This window comes from Eptesicus fuscus, chromosome 21 (genome assembly GCF_027574615.1).
Source record: "Eptesicus fuscus isolate TK198812 chromosome 21, DD_ASM_mEF_20220401, whole genome shotgun sequence".
In the NCBI taxonomy this organism is placed as follows: Eukaryota; Metazoa; Chordata; class Mammalia; order Chiroptera; family Vespertilionidae; genus Eptesicus; species Eptesicus fuscus.
This window is the reverse complement of record NC_072493.1, coordinates 9871357-9893229: the sequence shown is the minus strand read 5'-3', so window position 1 is coordinate 9893229 and position 21873 is coordinate 9871357. Positions and strand designations below refer to the sequence as shown.

General features: G+C 38.8%; 1 long non-coding RNA gene across 1 annotated transcript in view; it reads right to left on the bottom strand.

The window, feature by feature from the left end:
* The window catches only part of LOC129147627 (uncharacterized), a 105640-nt gene that overhangs the window by 47823 nt on the left and 35944 nt on the right, over positions 1 to 21873 (bottom strand). Inside the window, exon 2 of the long non-coding RNA XR_008554920.1 lies at positions 6782 to 6858. This is a non-coding gene — a long non-coding RNA (uncharacterized LOC129147627). The remainder of the gene's footprint in view (positions 1 to 6781; positions 6859 to 21873) is intronic.

Genomic DNA, 21873 nt, shown 5'->3' with positions numbered 1-21873 from the left:
GATTTGAACCCAGAGACTCTGGCTCCAGAGTTCTATCTCCCTGTTTCTTTTCCTACATTACCTAATATTTCAGCATTTTCTGACCTAACCAAGTGCTTTTCTGCTTTTGAGTCTTTGCTTACAATTTTATTTGCTGGCTGTTATTTCCTTCTCCCATATTTTCCTATCCATATCCTTTAACCCTTTGCACTTGCTTTTTTCTCGATTCCTTTATTCTAATGCTAACCGTGTCGAGTCACACTCGATATCCGAGTGCAAAAGGTTAAGATCCATTTGAAATGCTACCTTTTCCATGAAGCTCACCCACATACCTCCTCACTGTATAATTCTCTTACAACTATTAAACACTGTATTTTGTACTATCTTAATTTGTACATACTTTTCTAAATTATAACTCTTGAAAGAGTAGAAAAATTTCTTATCCAGTGTCCCCTCTCCCCATCAGCATTTAGTTATTATTACTGACAAGCTGGATTGGCAGACAATTGCTATAATTGAAAATATATGAACTGCTGATGGGTGAAATCATGATATTGAAATATATATACTACAGGTACCTGGTAAATGTTAACTGCTATGAAAAGATGAGTATATTCAAAAGATAATACCACAAGCTCTAAAGGTAATTCCAGAATTGCTTTGGACACTGATGTAATAAATATATAGCATCCAAAAAGAATAACTTTTAAAAATGACAATAGATTTTTATGAACTCACACAACTATTCTTATTGAGTACCTACTATATGCCTAGCACAAGAAATAAGAAAATACAAAAAAAAAATTCTAGTCTCTCTCCCCTTCTCTCCCTTCATATGTTTGAAAGAAGATATCTTAATGGGAAATTTTGGAATTCTCCTGTGCTATATGTCTCTAAAAATCATACCCACAGGGCATAGGCCTTCCTTCAGCGGAGATACTAAGGAAGAACCCAAAGAAAAAGTTCTAAAAACAATGAGATATAATTCATACACTCCCATAGGCTTGCAGGAAGAAACAGTTTTATGTTTTATATAGTTAATGTGTGATAACTACTATGTATAGAATTTGTGGAAATTTCAGATTCCTACATAGAAGATGCTACAGTAGTTCAAAATATGAACAAAGATGATAGCTTTGTTGGCTATCAAAAATGTAGATTTAATATATCTATTAAGGGGTATGTTTGAAGCTGTGCTATTGCCTGGATCTTTATATGATAATATCCTCAAAAGAGAAATCTAGGTTTTTAAGAATTGCAGATTTTTCTCCTTTATTTCCACAGATGTCTGCTTCTATTCTGAGCCAATCTTCCTCTTATTCGTATTGAATAAACCAAATAAAATGTTCCTTTTCCTTCAGTTTTTGTTTATTTAATTAAGATAATTTTCTACATTACTGATTATAAAAGCCATAATTATACTATCAAATACCTATCAAACTAACAATTTAATGTAAAATGTTAACACTTGGCAGTGTTTAACTCTAAAACAATATAAAAACCCTGTGTGTATAAATAAGGGAAATTTATTCAGGCTATTTATTTCCTCTGGAGTACAAAAGAAAGCTTTAGCTGCTGTTATTATTAATCATTATATACTATTATAAAGAGAAATCATTTATAAGTCGTTATAAGTAGCAGATGGCTGTGCCAAACCAAGATCATTTTCTGATGAGTTTATGAAGGGCACCAGTCCTATGAAATCAGGAAAGATAATATGACAACAGAAGAACATAGCACAAGCAAAGTATACACTGGAAGGCAATACTTACAGTTAAAGATATTTTGAGATAAAAGAATCAGAAAATCATGGGGCTAGAAGAGTATTCATCAGAATTTTCTCTTTCCTTTGGTTGGGAACACATGCATACACCTATTCTAGATAAATCAAGAAAATCTTTTGTTTTTAGCCTCTCTTAGAGTTGAAGATTCTATCATCCTCTTTGGTCATCCATGCTGTGTTTATATTACAGTTAAGTCTATTTCTCTTCTTTTATACTGAAGATGGAAAAGAACTGGCAACCCCCTTTCTGAAGCAAGACCCTTTCTGCACTTGAAGATAACATTTAATCACTAGTCAGCCTTATTATTCCAGAAGAAAGAAAGAAAGTAAAGGGTTTCTTAAAGGATGCTAGAGGATATGGTTTAATGTTGACCCACACATAACATTCAAAACCTTAAGCAATTGAGGAAAGATGAAAGGAATAATAAAAAATAGAGAAACAGCAAGCCAAATGAAGTAGGAAATAAAGGCTAAAAGGAGAGAATAAAGAAAACAGATCCATGATTCAAAAATAAGATTTCAGTGGCCATGGCCAGGTGGCTCAGTTGGTCGGTGCATTGTCCCTTGCACCAAAAGGTTTCAGGTTCAATTCCTGGCCAAGGCACACAGCTAGGTTGTGGGTTCGATCCCTGGTAGAGGTGTGTATGGGGAGCAACCGATCGATGTTTCTCTCTCACACTGATGTTTCTCTCTCTCTCTCTCTCTCCCCCTGCCCCTCGAAAATCAATAAAAGCATATCCTTGGGTGAGGATAAGATTTGAGTGCTTATTATATACAAGGCCCTGTGCAGAGTGCTTTATATAGTTGTCCTTGTCATTGTCATCATCATCATCATCATCACCAGATAATCATCACCATAATCACATAATCATATAATCATCATCAGATAATTATTGTCTCCATATAATCACCACCATATAATCATCACTATCAATAATCATATAATCATCATCATCAAATAATAATAATCACCATATAACCATCATCATCATCGAATCATCATTACCATTATAGAATCATTGTTATCATCTATACATCATCATATAATTATAGTCATATCATCATCATATAATCCTCAATAATGATCATCATAAAAAAATCCTCATCAATAATTATGACCATCATCCTATAATAACAATCATCATCATATATTCCTATATAATAAAAGCCCAATATGCTAAGTGTCCGACTGTCCATTTGACCGGTCAACCAGTCGCTATGATGTGCACTGACCACCAGGGGGCAGACGCACTGACCAGTAGTTTAGCTTGCTGCTGGGGTCCGGCCCATCGGGACTGGGTGAGACTGGCCAGACATGCCCTGGAGTCAACCTCCTGTGGTCCCTCCCTGGCCTCTAAAATATTTTTTCTATTTTTTTATTCTAAATAATTTCCTTTCAATGTGCATTAATCTGTGCACTGGGCCTCTAGTTACCATATAATCCTCATCTTCAATAATCATGATCATCATATAATCCACATCATCAATGATCATGATCCTCATCCTATAATAACAATCATCATCTTCATCATATAATCCTCATCATCAATAATCAAGATAATCACCAAGTAATAATAATTACCATATAATCATCATAATTACCATCATCATCACCATCATCATCATCATCATCATATAACCATTCTCCATATAATCATCAATCTTCACCATCATCATCATATAACATCATCATATAATCATTATCACTATTGTATAATCATTATTACCATGATAGAATTATCTTTGCTATCATATACTCACCATAATATAATCATGATCATTATCATATAATCATCATCACCATGTAATCATCATATAATCATTATCAATCCTATATAATAAAGAGGTAGTATGCAAATTGACTGTCACTCCAACACACAAGATGGCTGCCCCATGTGGTCAAAGATGGCCACCCTCATGTGGACACAAGATGGCCAACACAGATGGCCAGCAGGGGAGGGCAGTTGTGGGTGATAAGGCCAGCAGGGCAGGGCAGTTGGGAGGGACCAGGCCTGCAAGGGAGGGCAGTTGGGGGGGACCAGACCCGTAGGGGAGGGCAGTTAGGGGTGACGGGGCCAGCAGAGGAGGGCAGTTAGGGGTGACTGGGCTGGCAGAGGAGGGCAGTTGGGGGGACCAGCCTTGCAGGGAGGGCAGTTGGGGGGGACCAGGCCTACAGGGGAGGGCAGTTGGGGGTAACTGGGCCTGCAGGGGAGGGAAGTTGGTAGGGACAAGGCCTGCAGGGGAGGGCAGTTGTGGGGGGACCAGACCTGCAGGGGAGGGCAGTTGGGGGCAACCAGTCCAGCAGGGGAAGACAGTTGGGAGAGACCAGGCCTGCAGGGGAGGGAAGTTGGGGGAGACCAGGCCTGCAGGGGAGGGCAGTTGGTAGGGACAAGGCCTGCAGGAGAGGGCAGTTAGGGGTGACCAGACCTGCAGGGGAAAGCAGTTGGGGGGGACCAGGCCAGCAGGGGAGGACAGTTAGGGGTGGACCAGGCCAGCAGGGGAGGGCAGTTAGGGGTGGACCAGGCCAGCAGGGGAGGGCAGTTAGGGGTGACCAGGCCTGCAGGGGAGGGCAGTTGGGGACAACCATACTTATCATCATTAACCCTTTGCACTTGCTTGCTTTTTTCTCAATTCCTTTATTCTACTCGGGATTTAATTTTTTAAATACCCCAGATTTTACAAAGCACGGCAGTAGAATAAAAAACTGGAGTTTCTTTTCATACAAACTTATTTATTTGGATGTTTTTATATTTCAAATTATTGATACATTCAAAGAGTATAAAAAGAGCTGCTACCGATGCTAACCGTGTCGAGTCACACTCGACATCCGAGTGCAAAAGGTTAATAATCATCACCTTATAATCATAAATAATCATTATCATCATCATCATCATCATCATCATCATATAATCATTATATAATGATCATCATCACCCTATCCTACCTAATAAAAGAGTAATATGCAAATTGACCCTAACTCTGCTATACCCACAAGCCATGCCCCAAAAGCCAATCAGGAGCAAATATGCAAATAAACCCAACCAAGATGGCTACAGCCACAGAGAGCAGGAGGGAGGCTTGGGTTTCCCCGGTAACAAAGGAAGCCAAGCTTTCCACCTGCCATTGCCAGCCTAAGCCTCCACTCAATGCTACAAAGTTTCAATTATAGAAGAACACAAACCTCAAAAGAAATGGCTGCCAGCCACGGAGTGAGCAGGAGGCTTGGCTCTTCTCCAGGCTACAAAGTTTCAATTGTAGAAGGTAAATAAATTCCAGATACCAGGGCCTCTGCTTGGGTCGCCAAGGGGCGTGGCCGGCCTGCAAACCACCACAGGCCCTTCACCCAGGCCACCCCACACCCCAAGGGAACCCCCACCCTGATCCGGGATACCCTTCAGGGCAAACCAGCTGGCCCCCACCCGTGCACTAGGCCTCTATCCTATCTAATAAAAGAGTAATATGCAGATTGACCATCACTCCAACACACAATATGGCTGCCCCCATGTGGACACAAGATGGCCAGCTCAAGATGGCCAGCAGGGGAGGGCAGTTGGGAGGGACCAGGCCTGCAGGGAAGGGCAGTTGGGTGGGACCCAGGCCTGCAGGGGAGAGCAGTTGGGGGGACCTGGCCTGCAGGGGAAGGCAGTTAGGGGCAAACACACTGGCAGGGGAGCAGTTAGACATCAATCAGGCTGGCAGGGGAGTGGTTAGGGGGTGATCAGGCTGGCAGCCAGAAGCGGTTAGGGGCAATCAGGAAGGCAGGCAGGCGAGCAGTTGGGAGCCAGCAGTCCTGGATTGTGAGAGGGATGTCTGACTGCCCGTTTAGACCCGATCCCACCAGAATTGGGCCTAAACAGGCAGTTGGACATCCCTTGAGGGGTCCCAGATTGGAGAGGGTACAGGCTGGCCTGAGGGACACCCCCACCCCTTCCCCCCATGTACGAATTTCATGCACCGGGCCTCTAGTCATCATATAATCATCATCATCACCATCATCATCATCATCATCATCATCATCATCATCATCATCAAGGAGCATCATTACCATATAATCATCAGATAATGATCATCAGATAATTATCATCCATCACATAATCATCATCAATAATCACATAATCATCATATAGTCATCATTATCAATAATCATTTAATCATCATCCTATTAGCTAATATTTCACTGAATGTGTACTTTGTGTCAGGCATCATTCTACATACTTTTCATACATGAACTCATGTAATCTTCATAATATCCTAAGAGTAGGATTATTTCCATATATCAGAAAAGTAACTAAAACATAGGTTCGCAATACCTTGATATTCCTGGACCATCATTATTTCTATTTTACAGATGAGAAAAATGATTATCACAGGCTGAATAACATGCTCATGATCAAATTAGCTGGTAAGTGACAAGAGGTAGGATTTAAACCAAGAATTCTCTGATTACAAAGTAGTTTTTGACTACATGTTTAACTTGAAAAAAGAAAATTATTAATAGCAATAAGCACCAACACTTAACTTGAGAAGGAAGTAACAATAATAATAAGCACAATAAGAGAGTATCATCACTGTTCAAATTATTAAATATGAACATTTAACCCTCATGACAACCCTATGAAACTAGGTGCTACTCTTACTCCCATTTCACAAATAAAGAAACTGAGGCACAGGATCCTAATGCAACTGGGGTTATTCAGCTGCTAATTGGAGAACTGGGACTCAAACTCACAAAATCCAGTTCCATAGCTATGCTCTTACCACAACATCATATCTCCTCTTATAATTTATATATATAACAGAAGCAATTATTTGGTATACTGAAAAATGAGAATTGTTTCATAGGAAACACTGGTACTACTATAGTGCCAATATTTATTGAGCACTTAGTAAACACTTCTGGTGGACACTGTGATGTGCCACCCAGATCCCACTTTAGGAATGGAGGACTTACCTCACCAGCTGATGTAAATCCTAAGGAAGATGGCGCTCAATTGTCAGGTCTCAGTTGAAAAAACTTACCTTTGGGGTTGGCTGATGTCTTTGGTGGGATTGCACTACTGCTCATCTTCCATAGGTGTTGAGCCCAAGAGTACTCCCTAATAAATAAATAAACATTCTGAATGTTAATTTCCACTTTAGAGTCTCTTCCTTAGGAACCTAACCTGCAATGCTTTACATAATCTTCTTTAACTCTGACCATCCTATGAATTAGGTGCTATTATCCTCCTATACTGATTTTACACATTAAGGAACTAAGGCTTAACTTGCCCAAGGTCATAGAACTGGTCAATGATGGAAACAGAATTTGAACTGAGATTGTCTAATTCTGGACGCTACACTCTCAATCTCTATATGATTGTGTGTAGAGAGAAAGGCATCAGTAATTGAAACTTATCATTACTTCAACATGTATTTAGTGCTGGGGGGGGGAGGGGAAGGTACTCTGAGTGAATCTCAGATCTTGAGAAAAAAGAAATTTAACATTTATTTTTAAAGCACAAGTAAGAATAATGATAGTAGTTGGAATGACCTGAAATGAAAACCAGGTGGCCTAAAAATGAAGACTGGTCAAGACAACAGTGAAACAATTTTTCCTCTAGTCCTTCTACAATTTATTTCTTAAGAAGAGAGAACTGAGGACAAAGGAAAGTTCCCATAAAATAGGGAAGGAAAAATATTCAAATATACATTAAATTATCTTAAATTCAAAGAGAAAAGGCTTCACTCTCCAATATGCAATGTTTATCATCTGATACATCTGTCTAGCATCTTTCCTCATACGAGAAGTTGAAAACATAAAATGCCAGCATATGGCCCTGACTAATGAGAAGTTACAGAGTATAATATCTGTCTACAATATCCTAAGAAATATGGGACAATGTCAAAAAATGGGGAAGGGAAAGAGGAGTTGAGATGGTATAGAACCACAGCTTTTGCTTGAGTTGTACTATTCAACTACAGATTTTCTCCAATGTTGTACATTTCCAGGTGTTATTATCCATCTTAATTTTCTCACTTTTTCCAGGACAGATGAGATCCAAGATATAAATCCCTTGACTCATATGTAAGATTAAATTGTGTGGAATCCACTTTTCAAAATTACACTTCTTTTTTTGTGGGCATGAGTAATTTCCTGTATTTCTAATGGAGGGAGGAAAAAAATTGCAACTAAAAAAATCCAAATATCAAATTTATCCCTTCAGTGCTCAGATGTCCTGGGTGCATTTTTTATTTCACTTAAAACCTAAAGTAAATCTAAAATATACCCAGAGCATAAGAGAGCCTAAAAAACCAAGTTCAGAGAAAATGGGATGCAGTTAGAAAGATTACATGCATCAGTGAACTGTACTAAATTGAACACTTTTAAATGCCAGAGATTTTCTCTGTGAAACTGGGGGGGAGAGGGAGGTTGAAAGAAAAATCAATAAAGTTGGAGAAGAAAAACCCTCTTCACACATCTCTAATTAGTCATAGCAGAATCTGGTGGATTTCCATATTACAACTAGATCAAACTTGTGAAATTGGTTTTGATCCCAGACACATTCTGTACATCTTCCAGAAGAAGCTCCACTAAAGACAATCAAAGGCTTTTCAACCTTGAATGATCCCCAAAATCACTCTTTCAGTTTGCATCCATCCTGCATTATGTTCAGTGTCTGTCTAATGTTGCTTACAGCAAATCTCCCTGGAATTACCCTTAAAGAGCTCCATTTATAAGAACAGGCAAAGGATCTTCAAACTGGTCAGCTTCAACATTAGCTTGAACCTTCATTAGTAAGTGAAGCCAGGCATAAAGAAGCACGGGCCTTCAGATCTTTTATTTTTTAATAAATTGAATAAATATTGGCCATATTGTTTATATTAGGACATGAACCCTTCTGTAAAGTCAATGCTCATGTCTAATAATGGAGTAGGTAAAGGGTTCTGTATTTTTCTGAATAATCAATACCAAAGCTGCTGATGCAAATTTATTTGAACTCCTGGGAACAAATCCTTTGAAGTTCTGGGAAAATTTTAAATATAGTGTCCACATCAATAAGTGGACAAAACATTTCTGTCAATGTGTTCATTTTATTTGGAGAAGAAACATAACTTTAAATGTAATCTCTCTCTCACTCTCTATAAACCCTTTCCCCAAATAATTTCTTTTACAAAAAAATCTCATGACAGTCAGCAGAACATAAATCATTCTTTTTGGCCATAATTAGAAGTGACGTAGATGTAACCTCTCTGAACAGGATGACTCCTCAAGCTCCCCAGAGCAGTCTTCCTCTTTCCAGCCTTTTGTAATCCTCTCCTAATTTTCTCTTTTCCAATCATTTTACATCCAGTTTTGGAACCTGAGCTAACCAGATGGTTTGAGGGCATTTTCAGAAGGAATTCTACTGACCTGGTTTGGTGGTATGTGTTGTTTTGAATGGGATGCATCTATGATATTAAAAATATATTTTTTCATTACTGCCTATTTTCACAGTCCACTAAGCAAAAATACAAAGCAATTTTTTCCTCCCCCCATTCTCCCTTTCTCCCTTCATTCTCTTTCTTCCCCTGTGGAGTTCAAATTAAAGAAAGGTGAAAATTGAAGCTGTTATAGGCAAGACGATTGTAACATGCATATTTGATTTTTATGATGGATCTAAATTGCTGAATAAGGCCATGGAACAAAGGGAGACTGCAGCTTCCTGCCCATCACATGCAGCCACTGAATGCAGAACAAAAGCTTTGGCCATTAGGGACTCAGCAGGGAGACACATTATATAAATGACTTTGTCTTTTCTGCCCCCTCCCCCCTACTGGGTGCACTGGACAGAGATGGGAGTGTGCTTGTATTATGATTTGCCAGGGCAGGAGATGGGAGTAGCAATGGGAATACAAATGTACTGCACGTTATGATCCACAAGGGCCATGCTTTATTCACAGTGTGGCTCTCAGTGCTGTGGTCAGAGCGCCACCTAAGACAACCACTCCCCTGAGAAACTTGGTGCCATTTCAGAGTAACCTGTAGATTTTCTTTTTATTCTTTTGTTTCTTTCATCAGGAACAATGATAAAGAAAAACCCTGGGGAAAATATGAGGCCTAGTATTCCAAGGTAATTGCCAGTTTTGCTTAAAGAACAAATTGACATAAATTCAGTTAATTGTGGTACTAGTTTCCTAAGAAACTACTACTCTTAATTCCTCCTTCCAGACTCAAGGTTTTTATTTTGGCTGAAAAAGAGAAATAGATATTAATAAAAATCCTAAACTATAGCTGAGTCAACCTACTTTTAAGAGCTCCCCCCACCCCCTGTAGTGGTAACTTCAATAGAGGTTACTCTTTTACCTGGCTTAAAACACCAGCCATCCTACACAAACACACTCAACAATCTTGACATAGAATTTGTTTTGTAGAAGAATTTTAGTATGCTTCACAAGGCGAATTTTTTATTCCTTCTAGTATCATTGAATGAGGTAGGGAATAGAAAAAGATTCTCTTTGCAGACTGTAACTTGAAGCATCAAGTAAATACATTGAAGGTGACAGTGTGTTGGGAGCAGGCTAGGGCTGAAACCCAGGTCACTGGATGATCACTGTAGCCCTAACCCTTGTTACCGGTGGTGGGGAGTCCTCCATGTTCCCACCAGTTACGAGTGGAAGTGGGCTTCTTGGGGTGCCACTGGAATAAGAATTTCCAGAGACCCCCATGGGAGGATGAAGTATTGTGGAAAATGTTATTTCTGTGGAATTATACCCTTGGGTTTCTAAGGTCTCATCTCCCTCCATCCTACCAAGGAGAAAGTCCCATTTCATCTTCAGCAGAGCTAGGATTAGGGCCATTGCCCAGAGTTTCTGCTTCATATTTGCACAGTCCAGTCCAACATCTAGCTAGCTTAGCTTGTGCTCCCCGCTAAGCTACATGACTTCTAGGGCCACACAGATATAGAGGGAGCACAGGGGAGTGTAAAGAAGCAGGGGCAAAGCAAAAGAAACAAGAGAGAGAGAGAGAATTCCTTTGTGGTTTTTAACCCTCTAAGGTTTTGCGTACTTGCAGTGGCTCCACCTCCTCTAGACAATTATCTTTTTCCCAGGTTAGACTGACAGGCATGTATTTTCCCTATGTCACTCAAACTTTACTGTGCATGCATCTATCTTCTACTTTGTTGGATCCTTTCCCCCAATAGTTTGCAGGGAATGGACCAATGGTTCCCTGTGGAGCATGAAGTTGTAGCTTCCTGGTGAAACTGCCCAGATGACCATGCTTATAATGCCTGGCCTTCCCTTTACTCCTTTCCTATTATTAATATTACTAACTAGCTAATTACAATGGTAACATTATCCCTGTACATTTCATGTGAGAGAATATCTCTCAATGTAAATTTCTATTTCTTAGTACAAATTGTACTAAGTAAGATGTTTTAACAGTTCTCCAACTGTGTGTGTGTGTGTGTGTCTTTCTCCCGCTCCTGCCTCCCCTCTACTCGCTCTAAAAAAAAAAAAAAAAAAAAAAAAAAAAATCCTCCAGAGAGGATAAAAAAGAAAATGCTTAGAAATTTTAACCAATGATGTGAAAGACTTGAACAATGAAAAGTATAAAACACTGATGAAAGAAGTTGAAGGCAACATAAATGAAAGGGAAAATATCTTATATTCATTAATTGGCTACTTAATATTGTCATGATGTTCTATCAATCATCCTATATAATAAAAGCCTAGGTGGCGCGACGCCCTTGCACGATGTCATCACAAGATGGCTGCACACACAGTGGAGGTGGGGCCCAGTAGCCACTCCGTACAGTGAGGCCTGGGGGTCCCACGGCTCTGCACGGCGCATAAGAGGCCGGTCCCGGCATCTCTGCTGCTTCGTGTGGAGGAGGCAGGTCCCGGGGGAGGCGGGTCGTGGCAGGGGAGGGCAGTTGTGGGTGATCAGGCCAGCAGGGGAGGGCAGCTGGGGGCGATCAGGCCAGCAGGGGAGCAGTTGTGCGTGAATCAGGCCAGCAGGGGAGCGGTTAGGGGCGATCAGGCTGGCAGGCAGAAGCGGTTAGGGGCAATCAGGCAGGCAGGCAGGCAAGTTGTTAGGAGCCAGCAGTCCCAGATTGTGAGAGGGATGTCTGACTGCCAGTTTAGGCCCAATCCCGTGGACAACCCCCAGGGGTCCCAGATTGGAGAGGGTGCAAGCCAGGTTGAGGGACAACCCCCTCCCATGCACAAATTTCATGCACCGGGCCTCTAGTAGATCTATAGAGATCTACAAATCCAATGCAATCTCTATTGAAATGCAATGACTTTTTTGCAGAAATAGAAAAATCTATCTTAAAATTCATATGGAATCTCATGAGACACCGAATAGCCAAAACAATCTTTAAAAAAACCAAAGTTGGCCGAAACCGGTTTGGCTCAGTGGATAGAGCGTCAGTCTGCAGACTGAAAGGTCCCAGGTTCGATTCCGGTCAAGGGCATGTACATTGGTTGCGGGCACATCCCCGGTGGGGGGTGTGCAGGAGGCACCTGGTCGATGTTTCTCTCTCATCGATGTTTCTAGCTCTCTATCCCTCTCCCTTCCTCTCTGTGGAAAATCAATAAAATATATTAAAAAAAAAAAAGTTGGAGACTCATGCTTATGATTTCAAAACTTACTAAAGCTACAGTAATCAAAACAGTGTGGTATAGCCTAAAGAAAGACATATACTAGTAAACCAATGCAATAACAGACAGAGCCCAGAAAGAAAACCTTCCATATGTGTTTTCTATGAACTAAATTTTGTGCCTCCCAAATTCATATGTTGAAGCCCTCCTTCCATATGACTGTGTTAGAGATAAGGCCTTTAAATAATAATTTAGGGCCCTGACCAGATAGCTCAGTTGGTTAGAGTATCATCCCAACATGCCAAGGTTGCAGGTTCAATCTCTGGTCACATACAAGAAGCAACCAATAAATGCATAAATGGGTGGAATAACAATTTGATGTTTCTCTCTCTCCCTCTCTCTCTCTTTTTCTCTCTCATAAACTAAAAAATAAAAATTTAGGCTACATGAGATCATAAGGGTGGAGCCCTAATTTGATGGACACAAGTGTCTGTATTAGAAGAGGAAGCAACACTAGAACTTTCTCTCTGGACCATGTGAAGACACAGCAAGAAATCAACCCTTTTCAAGCCAGGAAGAGGGCTTTCACTAGAACCCACCCATGCTAATACCCTCATATTGGACTTCCAGCTTCCAGAACTATGAAAAAATTAACTTCTGTTGTTTAGACACTCAGTCTATGGTGTTTTGTCATGGCATCCCAAGCTCGCTGATACAATGGCCAAATGATTTCAACAAGAGGCCAAAGACCATTCAAGGGGGGAAGGACATTCTTTTCAACAAATAGTGTTAAAAAAAAAACTGAATATCCACAAAAAACTGAAGTTAGACCCTTACCTCATCCAAAAATTACCTCAAAATGGATCAAAGAATAAAACATCAGAACTAAACTATAAAACTCTCAGAAGAAAACAAAGGTCAAACATCTCATGACACTATTTGGCAATGATTTCTTGGATATGGCACTAAAGGCAATAAAAGTAAAAGTAGACAAACTGGACTTCATGAAAATTAAAAACATTAATGCATCAAAAGACACTGTCAGTAGGAGAAAATATTTAAAAATCACATATCCAATAACATAATATCAGAATATACAGAGAACTCCTATATTAAGCATAGTCATTGTGAAATCTGTGGAGTCTAAATACTCCATTATCTGAATCATCTGTGTAAGTCTCCTTGTATTAGGTGTTGTTTCTCTTAATTTTATATATTCTGGTTTTATCTTTTCCTGTGCCTATTTTTTAAAATTTGATCAAACACCAATAAGTGTACATAAAAAATGTAGAGACAGTTGGTGGGTGACTTAGGATAATTTTATAGTCATCTATAAAAAATGTATGTTTATTTCTGGGAGTGGGTAAGAAGACACTAGCAATTTTGGGCTATCTAAATTAGATCAAACATTTGAAATAATTTGAACTAGTTTTCAGTCCCTGATTAGGCTAGTCTATTTAAGGTTCACCTTTCCTGTTAGATTTAATCAGATATTACTCTCCTTTTTGTGGGCCTTGAACTCCTGTTTTTCCCATAGGCTTCACGATTCTGAGTATCTCTATTCAGCTTTTCAGCCTTTTAGCCATCTTTATTGGAAAAGCCAGATACTTGGATCTATAGAAAATGGGAGACACCTTTAGGGGAAAAGCACTTCAAAATGCTGGACTCATTCTCTTGAATATCCTTAGAGTTGAGTTCACAGGTTTTTACTATACTGTTTGCATTAGAGGCCTCAAACAGATTTTTGTTTCTATTTCATCCAGCTTTTCTACTTGTTTTCAGTAGGAGGGATGGTCCAAATTACTTAGTCTATTTTTACTAAAAACCAAACTCCATACCTTACTTCTAAAAGGCATATGTAACTGTCAAAATAAATTTCCACAAACTGGTCTGCAGATCATTTATAAGAGTCATCTACAAATTCCTGAATTCTCTCTCTAACCTAGCTGAGTAAGAATTGCATTTTTAACCAGCATTCCAGTTTACTGAGTACCTAACTGTATGTAAAAATAAACAACTGGAGAGAGACTCTTATCTATACTAATAAAAGGGTAATATGCAAATTGGTCACGACTCCCTCTCAGTAACAACCGAACAGCAGGCTGCGTGGGGCAACCAGGCCAGCAGGGGTGTTAGCGAGGGACAACCAAACAATTGACCAGGATGCTACGTGGGTTGACCAGGCTGGTGGGGGGCGGGGGGGTGAAGGGTGACCAGGCCAACAGAGCGAGGCAGTGAGGAGCAACCAGGCCAGCTGGGGGGGCAGTTGGGGGCAACCAGGCCAGCAGAGGGGGCAGTTGGGGGCAACCAGGCCTGCAGGGGAGGGCGGTTAGGGGTGATCAGGCTGGCGAAGGGGTGGGCAGTTAGGAGCCAGCAATCCCAGATTGTGAGAGGGATGTCCCCGATTGTGAGAGGGTGCAGGCTGGGCTGAGGGGACCCCCTTCCCCCATGCATGAATTTCATGCACCAGGCCTCTAGTTTATATAATAATAATTGACCATCTAATAATAAAGTAACTACCAGTTTACAGAAGAATTAATGGAAGTATTTGTCTTCTAAAGTTACTAGTATATTTGCATCTTTAAAATGTAATTAAAAGGAAAGACAAACATGAAGCAAACTTCTAGTTTCAAAATGATCTTTCATAAATGGATCAACAAATATCCTGCTAATTTTGCACATAAAACATACCTTATGAATTTTTATTTAAATTTAAACTGTTCTTTTAAAACATGATTAGGAGATCTGTATCGATATATGTAAAATATAAAATGGAAAGAATCAAATTAAGAAAATCTCATCTTATTAATAAGACCCAGATGTGTTACAGTGTCATGTTAGACAATTTATATTTCTCTTTCAAACTTTAAATGTTTATGGCCAGATTTCACTTAATTTTTACTTAGCAAATCTATACATATTAACTTCTATTAAACTTGACAGAGATTTTAATTTCTTTTAACCCTTTAAAGTCTAAAGAAACAGTCATTCATTTCCTTTTATTAAAATCTTCAAAATGCAATTAGATTTTTTTAATCTTCAAAATGCAACACAATTTTCCTATATTGTCCTACAGAAAGGAATACAAGTATACATTTATATTCCTTCCAGTTGTATGCTAGCTTTCATATGGTTATTGCTTTGCCAGGTAAGAACATTTTAATCAATTTTTTATTTCCCTATTATTTGTTTCTACCTATTGCTTAGTCATTTTCATAAATGTTCTTGCACAGTCTTTGATCTTTTCCAGTGGTCGGCAAACTCATTAGTCAATAGAGTCAAATATCAACAGTACAACGATTGAAATTTCTTCTGAGAACCAAATTTTTTAAACTTAAACTTCTTCTAACGCCACTTCTTCAAAACAGACTCGCCCAGGCCGTCGTATTTTGTGGAAGAGCCACACTCAAGGGGCCAAAGAGCCGCATGTTGCTCGAGAGCCAGTTTGCCGACTACGGCTTTAACCTAATCTAACTGCAATATTTCCCAGCACTCTATTCATCCTCTCAGAATCTTATCTCTGGTAAAAAAAAAAAAAAAAAAAAAAGTGACCTTCAATTGTGCTGTCCAATCTTCACTGCATTTTTAGTCACTGGTTTAGTCTTCCCCTTAAAAACACAGGGTGTTTTTTTTTTTTTTCCTGTCCTGTAACTGGCCCTCTTTGTAAAACTTTCTATGAAACATTTTACAAAAAACAAATCCAAACTGTATGTTACTAAGGAAAAACAAAGTCAAGAAGGCAAATCAACAAAATTAAAAAAGAACCCAACTACTTAGGGAATTTGGAATCATATTGAGAGTCAATTCAAGTTTCACATCAAGCATATTTTGCTTTTTGAATTGGCTGTTTATTTTATTCTGAATTCTAGATATAATTGTATCATGCTCTGCTCTCTCCTGCCAAAATATTACTCTAGATTCTATACACTGAGTTTGAAAATAACAATGTAGGTTTAACACATGTTTTGAATTATGTACATAATTTTCTTGTACTTTCTGGTACTCCTATTCCTGTTCCAGACCAATTTATCCTTCTCAATATTAAAATCAGGGAATTTGTCCATCAGTTCCTCTCATGCAGACAAGGATTTCATTACTCAACCGTACCTAAAGGACTGTATTCACCAAGATTTCCAATAATAGGCTCTACTTGTCCTCATGAAAATAATCTACACTGTGGAGAGCACTACAGTATGGAGAACATTAGCAGAGTTCATAATGCTGGGGTGAGGGTAGAGTTTAATAATTTACTTATTAAGTGAGAAATAATTGATACTTAATTTGGCAAAATTTCAAGCCTGAGGGCCAGTTAATTATAATGTACCTGTTTCACATGTTTATGGAAAAATCTCATGAGAATAATGTTAATATCAATAAAAGTAAAATGTTGGGGAAAACCTGACATGTTGCAAACCCATTGCTATAACTATAAAATTTCAGATATTTCTCACATTTTCGTTCTTAGGCTCAAAAAGGAGCCTAACATGTGAAGTAAGGGTTTAGAAGGTTTTCTTTCCTCCTCTCTGTAAAAGTGAGAAAATAAAGGAGGTTGGCAGAAACTGGACTATTTGGCCTCCCTTCCCTCTATGATGCCTAAACCTCCAACATAAAAAACCTAAATGATGGCTCATCTAATAATGTCTCAATAAAAAGAATCAAAACAAGTCTGCCAAACACTTTAGACATTATAATTACACTTTTTGTTTGCTGCATATTTTTCCATTGTTCAGGGACTTGCAGTGGAAAAGGAAGCTGTGCCCCTGAGAAACAATTCTCAAAATGCACCATGATGTGTGCTGTGTTTGAGGCCTCTGTTCATTAAGGATACCTATGAGGTTCTTCTTTGTTTTTTAAGAAGGCAGAATCTAGTAATAACTCAAACGCTCAGACCTTTCCCCAGACATCATTTTTCTAACAGTCGAAGAGGAGCTGATTCAAGGTCAGAGGTCAGAGGCTGTGCTCCATTTGCCAGCTGGCAGTAAGCTCCAAGGACAGAGGGTGCAAGAAGCGTGACAATTCCTCAGGATGCTCATTCACTGAGCATTGAGAGTATTCCCATGAATACCTCAGAAATACTCACTTTATCTCAGTTTGGTAGGTTGGAGAAAAAAGGGCCAATTTTCTGGGGTAGCATTGCAGAACTTCACATGCTATGTATGATCCCATCTCACCAAGGCCAACTTTATTTAACACTAACACAACAAAGCTTAAGGGAGGGTAAAACGTTTCTATTATAAATAAACATTATCTGCCCTATAACTCAGAACAGAGCAATATTAACTAAAAGGCAAATATCTGAAATCGCAGTTGAGGGAGAAACAGTGGCTAGTGTGAACACTCTACCTAGTGATAAGAAAACTTCCAAATAGAGGGAAATCATGATATTAAAATGTTGATCTACAGTTATTTGGGGTGAGTTCTTTCTTCTCTCAAACTTCTTCCTCAGTTTTTGTGTGCTGGTCCCACACCACATCCAGAATTTGACTGTTTTTCCTTTCCTAAATGGCTAAACTGAGATGCCGTGTGCAAGAAATGGAAAGTGACAAGATATGACCGAAGCATTGGAAATCAATCCAAACTAAATGTGCTTCTTAACTATAAGTGAACAGTTGAAAACAATCCTCCTTTATAGCCATGGAGATAAATACTCTGTTTTTATTAGGAAAAAATTGCTTTGGACTGAATAAAGTCATTTGATTAACAAGTCAAAGCAGATGGTTTATTGATGTTTTAGAAAGGAGTTTACAAGGTCTAGTGAAAAAAGAGACCCAGCTCTGAATTAACAAATTACCCTGGTATATAGGACATTGACAGTTCACTGCTAATAGATTTATGGGCTACTGCTGGGTGTTTCATCCCTATTTGGTTTATTATGATAAAATATTGGGGCATGAGTAACCTATAGCCTTATTGCAATATACTATATTGACCTTTGACCTTTAGGGCCTGACAGCAAAACTGTGTGTTAGGTTTTTAATTTGTCTTAATCTAACAGGATCAACATCAGTGTTGTGTGGTTTATTTTGAAGAGGCTATTCAGTGTAACTAACACATGGCATGCTGGCTTGGGATTTGCTAGAACTCAGTAAGTTAGCTCTCAGAGGTTATAAAAATCACATGTGAAGATCCAGAAGTCACTTGCAAAATGGCATGTGGTTTGAATCAAGTGTCTATAAGGAATCTCACTATTTAACTCAGAAGGAAATATTGTCTTCCATTTCTTTTTATGTCTTTAAATATTTAGAACAGTTATTTTATAGTTCCTATCTGTTATTGAAAATTACTGGGCATCTAATACTATTATGTTGTGTCTGTTGACTACTAGGATGGGCTGTTTTCTTTCTATTGTTTCGAATTTTGGGTTATGAGCTCATTTTTAGCAAGATTCTCTAGTTGAAATCCTTGGGTAAGGGTTATGTCTCTCCAGAATCTTCGCTTTTGTTTCTTATAGGTGCTGCCTGGATCTTTACAACCTAGGACAGTGATGGCGAACCTATGACACGCATGTCAGCACTGACACGTGTAGCCATTTCTGATGACACGCGGCTGCTGAGGCGGCCGCATGCCGAAGATGAAACATTTGCTGCTCCTGAGGATGAAACATTTGCGAAATAATGTTTTTTTTCTCAAAGTGACACACTACCCGAGTTATGCTCAGTTTTTTGGCGAAGTTTGACACACCATGCTCAAAAGGTTGCCCATCACTGACCTAGGATGACCTTTTATATAAATTTCTCAATTTGTGAATTCCTGAAACAAACACACAAGGTAAATTTGATCCAACCATTTGTGGCTATGGATACCTAGAGGATACTGGATATCACATTTTTCTCTCCCTGCCTCTGTATTTCTCTCTTTAGTCCCAATACCTTAATCGAAGGTTATTTTTCACTTCTACCCTTTACCTGGGGTATAGTTTTTAGAGGATTTCAGTTTTACACATAGGAATCTTAGCTACAATTCTGCCTTTCACAACTCCAAGTCCTTCATATTTGACAGCAGTTTTCAGTTAACAAAACCACCAAATTGTCAGGAGTGGTGGTCAGAATCTTGTGTGTGTGTGTGTGTGTGTATGTAACTTTTAAAAAAAATTCTTTATTGATTACGGTGTTACATATGTGTCCTTATTCCCCCATTACCCCTCTTTCCCCCCCTCATGCCCTCACCTCCCTATTGTCTGTGTCCATTGGTTAGGCTTATATGCGTGCATACAAGTCCTTTGGTTGATCTCTCCCCCTTACCCCCACCCTCCCCTACCTTCCCTCTGAGGTTTAATGGTCTGATCAATGTTTCTCTGTCTCTGGATTTATTTTTTGTTCATCAGTTTATGTTGTTCATTATATTCCATAAATGAGAGAGATCATGTGATATTTATCTTTCTCTGACTGTCTTATTTCACTTAGCATAATGCTCTCCAGTCCTATCCATGCTGTTGCAAATGGTAAGAACTCCTTTTTTATGGCGGCGTAGTATTCCATTGTGTAGATGTCCCACAGTTTTTTAATCCACTCATCTGCTGATGGGCACTTAGGCTGTTTCCAAATCTTAGCTATTGTAAATTGTGCTGCTATGAACACAGGGGTGCATATGTCCTTTCTAATTGGTGTTTCTAGTTTCTTGGGATATATTCCTAAAAGTGGGATCACTGGGTCAAATGGGAGTTCCATTTTTAGTTTTTTTTAGGAACCTCCAAAGACTCCATCAAAAAATTATTACACTTAATCAATGAATTCAGCAATGTAGCAGGATACAAAATTAATGCCAAGAAATCTATGGCATTTTTATACACCAATAATGAACTTAAAGAAAGACTAAAAAAGCAATCCCATTTACCATTGCACCAAAAAAATTAAGATACCTAGGAATAAACTTAACTAAGGAGGTAAAAGACATATGCGCGAAAAACTACAGGACACGGAAAAAAAGAGATAGAGGAAGACATAAACAGAAGGAAGAACATACCATGTTCATGGATTGGTAGAATCAACATCACTAAAATGTCCATACTACCCAAAGCAATCTATAGATTCAATGCACTCCCCATTAAAATACCAATGGCATATTTCGCAGACCAAGAACGAACTTTCCAAAAATTCATCTGGAATAAAAAAAGACCCCGAATAGCTGCAGCAATCTTGAGAAAGAAGAACAAAGTAGGTGGGATCTTAATACCAGATATCAAGCTCTATTACAAAGCAACTGTTCTCAAAACAGCCTGGTACTGGCACAAGAACAGACATATAGATCAATGGAATAGAGAATCCAGAAATCAACCCAAGCCACTATGCTCAATTAATATTCGACAAAGGAGGCATGAACATACAATGAAGTCAAGACAGTCTCTTCAATAAATGGTGTTGGGAAAATTGGACAGATATATGCAAAAAAAAAAGAAACTAGACCACCAACTTACACCATACACAAAAATAAACTCAAAATGGATAAAGGACTTAAACATAAGACGGGAAACCATAAAAATAATAGAGGAATCCATAGGCAGCAAAATCTCAGACATATGGCGAAACAATTTCTTCACTGATACTGTTCCAAGGCAATGGAAACTAAAGAGAAAATAAACAAATGAGACTACATCAAAATAAAAAGCTTTTTCGCAGCAAAGGAAACCATCAACAAAACAACAAGAAAGCCCACTGCATGAGAACATATCTGCCAATGTTATCACTGATAAGGGCTTAATCTCCAACATCTACAGGGAACTCATACAACTTAACAAAAGGAAGATAAACAACCCAATAAAAAAATGGGCAACGGACCTAAATAGATAATTTTCAAAAGAAGACAGAAGGAAAGCCAAGAGGCATATGAAAACATGCTCAAAGTCACTGATCATCCGAGAGATACAAATCAAAACAACGAGGTACCATCTCACACCTGTCAGATTGGCTATCATCAACAAATCAACAAAGGACAAGTGTTGGCGAGGATGTGGAGAAAAAGGAACCCTTGTGCACTGCTGGTGGGAATGCAGACTGTAGAGAATCATTTTTTAGAAATGTCCCTTTTCATGTAAATGAGTTAGGTAGAAGCAGGCAGGGAACTTAAGACTCAGAAAATTTGTCCTACCTACTGTACTCATTTTATAATACATTTAATGAATGAGATTGTTTTGATTATTCTTTTTGTTGGTTTGGTTGGTTCTTTTGTTTGCTTTGTTTTTGTTTGTTTTTTACTTTTGTTTTCCCTTGCCTCACTTGATATTAGCTGGTGTTGCAGTTTGTATTAATCTCCAGGCTCGTGTTGCTGGAATTTGCTGGGAATAGTGGTTGTTCTAGTGGAGTTTACTCCCCATATATATAGTTTGTTCCCCTTTTCTCTCTTAGTATCGTTCTTGTCTCTCTTACTTTTTTTTCTTTTCTTTTTCTTTTCTTTTTTTTCTTTCTTTCTTCTCTTTTCCCAAGTTCAGATTCACACTCTTTTTATTTTTGTTGTTGTTGTTCTTTCTTTTTACTCTCCCTCTTCCACTCCTATTCCCTAATTTGTCTTTCTCTGGTGGTTACCTTTATTGGAGGTTATTAATATCGTGAATA